The 7,590-nt window shown below is 32.0% G+C and overlaps 2 long non-coding RNA genes across 2 annotated transcripts; one reads left to right on the plus strand and one right to left on the minus strand.

Moving 5' to 3' along the window:
* The first annotated feature begins 1,776 nt into the window (after positions 1-1,776).
* On the plus strand, positions 1,777-3,444 carry LOC148277380 (uncharacterized). The gene is made up of 2 exons (XR_015823504.1): positions 1,777-2,206; positions 2,394-3,444. It is a non-coding gene; the product is annotated as an uncharacterized LOC148277380 (long non-coding RNA).
* A 2,093-nt stretch (positions 3,445-5,537) lies between these two features.
* On the minus strand, positions 5,538-7,326 carry LOC148277381 (uncharacterized). Its single transcript, XR_015823503.1, has 3 exons — positions 6,911-7,326; positions 6,389-6,585; positions 5,538-6,128 (listed from the first exon to the last, which is right to left on the minus strand). It is a non-coding gene; the product is annotated as an uncharacterized LOC148277381 (long non-coding RNA).
* Between the last annotated feature and the right edge of the window lie 264 nt (positions 7,327-7,590).

Consider the following 7,590-nt stretch of genomic DNA (forward strand, 5'->3'; position numbering starts at 1 on the left):
TTGTCCATTTGTCTTACAAAATAAAACTTTTAAAAATATGTATAATCAGCGCACGTTAAAAATAGCCAATAACTGCATGTGCCATATCAAAACTTCGGTTTTATATTTTCGTGCAACTATAATACAATGGTTAAGGTGTATGGTGGGATTAGCATGTTAGTGTAACTTGTGTCCTGATGAAGAGACAGGTACGTTTCGAAGCCGGTAGACATAGAAAAGTTGGTGTGTGGTTATGCACTAATATTTACTAACTTTTTAAAATACATTTACGTTTAACTCATTGAATTATTCAACTATGCTGTGGTTTTTAATTATTATCTTAGTAAAAGTGCTTGGCCATAGTAGCGAGGCAATTGCGGCGCAGCGCGGGTGCGTACGCGGTGCCTTGCTGCGCCCGCGCGCTCACTATGGACACTACACTTGTTTAACATATATTTGTCGCGAACGCAATACAATTATTTATGAAAATTTCATTCATGTTTGACCACAAAGTAAATGCTATAAATATTATAAATACGTTTTGCATGAAAAATTATGACCAAAATACAGAAAACAATAATAAATATTTATCAAATTAAACGATCGTTATAACAATTGAACATGATAACACCTTTAAAAAACAAGCGAAAAAATGTGTCATAAAAAGAGATGTTCTTGATTACTTTAGTTATTTTGCTTGTTAAATATATTTGTTTTTTTATACTAAAATATTTACATTGCGTATTTTTTGTATTCCTATATGTACATATATTATATTTGTATGTGTATGAATGTATGTATGCGATATACACATATACTTTGCGTATGAATATAAGTAATATGTATATGTAAATAATATATATGTAAGTATGTATGTGCATTGTGTGTATGTATGTATACGTACATTGCGTACGTATTTTTAATTTTGTACGTACAGTCGTGCTGTCACGTTAAATTGATTAAATCAGTAAACCCACGGACAGGCTACCCCATGCAGTATTTTTTTAACAATAATTTTATACAATTTTTTTTTTATATACTTTGTACTGTAAAGTATGTAGTTATGATATAATTTTTTTCAATACTAAAAAAAAAACATCCAGCGTCCATATTCATTGGTGAGCTGAGAAGAAAGGAGTATGAGTTACACACGTGTTGGGAATATGAAAAAACTTTCTTGTTATTGCTTATTCGACGCCATGTTGTTTTGAAGTTGCTTCAAGGAATCTACGTAAAATTTTCTTAGATTGATTTAGAAGTTGCTGCGTAAAAAAGTTTTTTTTCAGTCAGTTTCGTAAATTTAAAGACTTTATGTATTAAAATTCAACTGTTTTTGGTGTAAAATTGATATTTGAAGCTCTTGCTTCCTGATTTTGCTTTAAGTGTATTTACTTTGTGTAAAATGTTCTAAAAATCGGCTGGTATACTCGCATTATTTATTTTTTAAAAAGTAAAAACGTAGTTTGTATTTATTTTTAGTGTCTAAATCTATTTACGAGTACAGGATTCAAATTCTTTAGTAGTTGACGGACAACGTTTTTTAAAGATAATGTAGTAGTTTACGCATTAAAAGTGCTTACCCTGAGCGAAATAAACAAAGATATTCAAGCAAAGGTACAGTGGTTGATGTTATAAGTTTTTTAAAGTGATCGTTAAAACCAGTCTGAGTCAGAGTCTAAAATTTTTATATTTAGTTTTTTAAGCGTTATATTTTAATAAACTTTAATGGGCTCCATGCAGAATTTTTTTTTTTTATCTCAAAAAAAAGAGGGGAAAAAAAGAGAAACACGAGTGCGCTTTTTTTTTTTTTTTTTTTACTTTTAAGCAAAGTACTACGGTTTTAAATTTAAAAAATTTGATTTCGCGCTAAAACGGCAACTTTTGCCGATTTTTGTTGTGTGACGTCATTTATCGCGTGTACGAATCTGTATCTGTCAAAACAGAACTAATTGCTTGCGAGTTGTTGAGTTTAGTCGAGTTGTTTTTATTTTAATTGCCGTGATATTAACATTAAAGCTTATTGTGTTGCAATTATCGAACGATGGCTGGGTACAAATACTGTTCAGTTCCTAGATGTGTTAATACGACACATACAACACCGGGAAAGAAGTTTGTCACTATTCCACGAGATGCTAAACTGAGAAAAAAATGGTTTGTGGCGATGAAGAGACAGTTTGACAAAATCAGCTGTAAATCCGGAATTTACTGTTGCGAGGATCATTTCAACGTAAGTTCAAATTTATATTTTACACATTCTATACTTCTATTTATTGATTGATAATACATTATATGTACATATTAAATATTATTTGTCAAATAAATACAATATATTGTAATAAAAGCATAAACTTATTTTGATGGTTAGCCATTTCGTGATGTAAGTATTCTAATTATGTTAAATGTTATTTTCACAGCTTGAAGAAGATGCTGATAATTTTACCAGATTCAAGCTTATGGGAGGAAGGGTGTCCTTAAAAAAAAATGTTGTTCCACACATTTTCGAGTGTCAAAAGAAAAACATCAAATTTTTACGACAAACGGGACACAGAAGAAGCCATTTAGGAACTCTTGAAAGAACAATGACGTCTGAAGTTCCGGAGGAAGAACAACCCTGTACATCTTCATCTATAAATGTTGCAACGGAGGCAGTTGAACTCGAATTCGCTTCTTCATCCCCCACAGTTGAAAAAGCTAGTAAAATGACTCAAGCAAGTTTAAGGTCAAATAAAGTCATTGTTCGCAGCAAGGGAACATCAACTGACGCCACGTTTCTAACGGTGACAAGAGCTACATCTCCTATTATTTTTCCTACACCTAAAGATCTTACCATAAGCTATGATTCAGTTATGCCAGATAATGATGATGAAATACTAGAATGGAAAAGTACTTCCGATGACCAGGACTTTGTACCTCATGACGATACTTCTGACGATAATGCTGATGCTTTTGAAATTCAAAAATATAATGTTATTTTACGACAGGCTACTGTAATGGGTATTGAAAGAAATTATCGACTTTGTCTTGGCATACCAGATGATATGGCATATATTTTAACACTTCTGTGCAAAAAAGTATGTGACTCGCGCCTGAATATTTTAATAACATTTAAAAAAATCAGATTGGATGAATCAAATGCAATTCTTGGAATGCAATTTGGATTGTCAGAACCAACTGTAAGCAGGATCTTCAGGAAGACGGTAAAGCTAGTAGCGATCTGTCTGCAGGAGCTAATATTTTGGCCAGACCAATATACCGTTCGGCTTCATTTGCCTTTGCCCTTTATTGCAAGATACAGTAAAGTCCAAGCTATCATTGATTGTTTGGAAATACAAATCGATAAGCCTTCAAACCCCATTAGACAAGCCACGACATGGTCAGATTACAAAAAATGCAATACCATCAAATACCTTGTCTCTTGTACACCGTGCGGACACATCAATTTTATTTCAAAAGGATATGGTGGACGAACCAGTGACACAAAGATTTTCGAGGTTTGCAGATTTTTAGATAATTTGAAACCTGGTATGGATGTGATGGCAGACCGAGGTTTTAAAAACATTGCTCATTTACTCGAGTTAAAACAATGCAAGTTAATTCGTCCACCAAGTGTGAGCGCGGACATTCCTCTATCTTGTGACAAGGTCAAGGAGGCTAAAAGGGTGGCTGCGTTACGAATCAACGTTGAACGTGCAATCAGTCGGATAAGGGAATTTAAAATGTTGGCAATGCACGCATGCATCGATATTAATTATGTTGGCCTCTTAGATTATATTATTAATATTGCTTGTGGGTTAATAAACCTTCAGGAGCCACTGGTTAAAATTTAATAACTATGAAAATAACAATAATTACTTAATACTGACTTAAGCATTTTTTTATTTACAATTTTTTCGTTTACATTTAGTACATTTTTTATTACATAATATATTTGTAACTTTACAGCTTTACATGAAAACTAAAAAATCCCACATAGGCACAATAAGTGTAGAGGCACAATAAGTGTAGATGCATAATATGTAAATATATTTAAAAGAAAATAAAACATGAGTAATAATTTTATGTTACATTCAAGTTGTTTTTTTTAATTTTTAATTTGAGTAAGAGTAGAGAATCTGAAAACAAGAAATAGAACAAAAAAATATTAAATGAAAGTTGATAATTAAATTAGGAAAAAATACAAGAGAAAATTAAAAGTTTATCGGGAAAAGAAAACATTGACATTTATATTTTTGACCTAATTTATAAAGGAATCATTAGTAGAAGAGAGGCTTAAATTACCATTTTCTCTTGTGTCTAAAAAGTATGATTTATACAGTTTAAGGGCAAGGACATTTGCACGACTCTGTCCTAGTGTTGATTTACAAAACGGTATCTCCAGCACTTGATTCCTTCTGCATTCTCAGTAATCTTTTTAAAAATCATCAATGACTATGCTAAACCGGTTTCTATTTCTTTATTTTTTTTGGCCATCACTATTTTACAATATAAATGTAAAGATTATTTGAACATTAAAAGTTTTGTTAACCTAATATTACCCTCAACTTGTAAATAAATGCTTAACAAAACAAACAAATGTTTTTTATATCTCAACAGAGTTAAAGAAGCATGGAATGGAGTATTTATAGAAGGAAATGTGTGTTCGTGTGCACTTGACGTATTACAACGTGCAAGTGCTGTAAATAAAAACAATATGGCCATTTGTGTGTACAATATATATATTTTTTATTTATTCATAATTATAATACAGTAATGTATTATATTCCCAGGAGTTACAAACAACTCAATTTGGGACTTGAATAATATATAACATTTTTTTGGATAAAAAATATTTACAACCAAGAAACAAAGCAAGTTTAAACTTATAACTAAATATATCAAAACAAAATCTATCACTAAACATATCAACACATAATTGTAACTAAAATATCAACGTGCAATTATTATACTAAATATATCAACAATTATATTTTTTAAAAATCCAAGTAGAAAAAAAAAACAAAGTACTATACAGAATAAAACAAATAAATAAAAAAAACCCTTTCAAGAATAGAGGAAATGGTGAATCTAAGACTAAAGAGGTAAATTAGGTTCGTTAACAAGGCTACGAAGGTAATGCAACTATCAAAATCAACAATATGTATTTATAAAGTATAAAACAGAATAAGTAAGTAATAAAAAAACATGAATTTATTTGAGTTTATTATAAATTGCTAAATTCCAAAACACTGTACACTTTTCAATTAAATCTAAGCAATACTCCTTATTTATATTTATAAACAAATGTGTAACATTCTTAGATTCCTCGAAATCAGGATGTGCTACACAGTACAGAGCTTTTATTTTGTTAGAAAAAAACATTTCTAGCTGGACCTGAGCCATATACTTTTCAGAGGGATTTCCGTCTGTAAAATATGTTTGAAAAGTGGCATCAGATACAGGGCATTTCACCTCAACAATATACTCTTCGTACAGCGCATCTGGAGATGCTCCAAATATGGGGTATTCAGGAGACAAAAAAATGCCACACTTTCTAAACTTTACATTTAGTTTTCTTTGCATTTCTTTTAAAACTAAGGACTCTAAGGACCTGCCGCGTAATAACGCCGCAGTTGCTTTCAACTTGGCTCCCAACAATTTCTCACAGAGAGAACCATCACTTGTCTGGCACCTTGACACAGCATAAGCGTTGGAAGCAGTGATTCGAGCAAAACGCAGTCTATGCCACAAAGGTATATCGTTTTGCTCAACAGTTAAGCGTTCAGCAGCTCTGCAGATAGGCATCTTCATTTGACCCTGACAATATTTTAAAAAATCTTTTGGGAGAAAATTACTTTGTTCTTTTTGAAATTGACACATTAAAACATGCAAAGATAACCTATCTACATCAGTATGTTGGGTAAAAAGACGCATTCGTCTTGAAGTACCATCACCCAACTGGTTGCTGGCATCGACTACAGCTGCCAAAAACGAGCCATCTCCTGATGGCAAATCCTCGTGGTTTCCAAATTCCTTGGCCATAACGAAAGGAATCGTGGTGCCGATACCTGCCATTATCGGACGCTTCCAATAACAGGCTACTGAAGTAGGGCTGGGCTCAATGCTGCGTCGATATAGCCAATATATAAATGCTACTGAGTGTTTGCATCCTCCTGTAATATAAATGTTATTTTACAGTTATTTATAAACATGACATCGTCCTATCTAGCACTTGCTCAATACACACTAATAATTTGACAGATTAAAAAAATATGTGCGACGCGATTAATTTAACAATAAAATTTTTCTTCCTTCTGCAAATTTATACAAAAAGAACATGCAATGCAGTACGTTTTTTTCTTTTTTTTAAATAAATAAGACGCTTCCGATGTCAACTATTCATCGACAATAATGCGTCTACTACCATGCTTACCTTGAGAAGCCGCACAGTCTTCACATTGGCACGATATTATTTTATTATTTGCCTCATCAATGACGCTGATAACTGAGTATGCCTTCTTCCGAATTTTATGCTCTGGTGTAACCCGGCATTTTACAGTGCACACATTTTTATTTCTTTTGATCTGGACATATCCAATAGCGTTGTCCGCATATTCAGCTCTCGAAGACCTGCAAATAAATAGTGTATTTACAATTTTGTCCCTTCTGTGCTTGGTTACAGTTTTTAAGACAATAATTAATCAGACATAAAACAGTCAGTATTTTAATTCTAAAGTGTTTATTAAGAACTAATTAAGTCCATTAAAATACTCATGACAGAACAAAGGAGGTTATGTATGGAAAAAATAGTATCCAAGTATATTTACACCATTTCTGGCGATAAGTTGTATCACTGCTGAATATAAAATACGTCTTTAACATATTAAAAACTCAATATCAAAGAAAGGTGACAGTTTTAAGTAATATATTATAGTTAAACATTTTTGAAACTCACCTGTCAACTTTCACTCCCCTCATTTCGGCGCTGCAAAAGTTTGTATTTTCGGAAAAAAACAACATTAACATGGATTCATTTACATGAGGAATGTTATCCGATTGTCCTTTAATAAAATTATCTTCCGTCATTTCGTTAAAATTGCGAATAAAGCGTTAAACAAACCGTCGCCACCAAAAACACCAGCGGAAATGAATGACAGCGTTGTCGAACAAGATAAATGACGTCACAAACACGACAACCAATCACGATGCGTTCGAAATCCATTCGCCAGAAATCAATATTTAAAACGAAAATTTTAATTAAAAACGGCTAAAAAATAAAATTAGACTTGAAAATAAATAAATAGTTTTTAATTTTCTTCCAGGATCATCAATTACTTTCATCTTTTCTAACATATGCATGGAGCCCATTCAATGCTATGGCAAAGTGTCGTTTAATTAATATTCTTCCTAATTTATTTCAAGAAGAAGTCGAGTGTCAGAATGAAACACAATATGCATATAGTAGATAAATACATATATCTTGGACATAAGATAAAACTAGGCAAAAAAAATCAAACGGCGGAACTGCCAAGAAGAATAGGAATGAGTTGGACAGCTTTTGAAAAACTTACTAGAAAACAGACACATACTAGAAAATAAAGAGATTCCGATTTGTCTGAAAAGGAAAACATTTCA

The sequence above is a fragment of the Micrasema longulum genome, unplaced genomic scaffold (assembly GCF_059751315.1).
Source record: "Micrasema longulum isolate JH-2025_06_02 unplaced genomic scaffold, ASM5975131v1 h1tg001040l, whole genome shotgun sequence".
NCBI lineage: Eukaryota > Metazoa > Arthropoda > Insecta > Trichoptera > Brachycentridae > Micrasema > Micrasema longulum.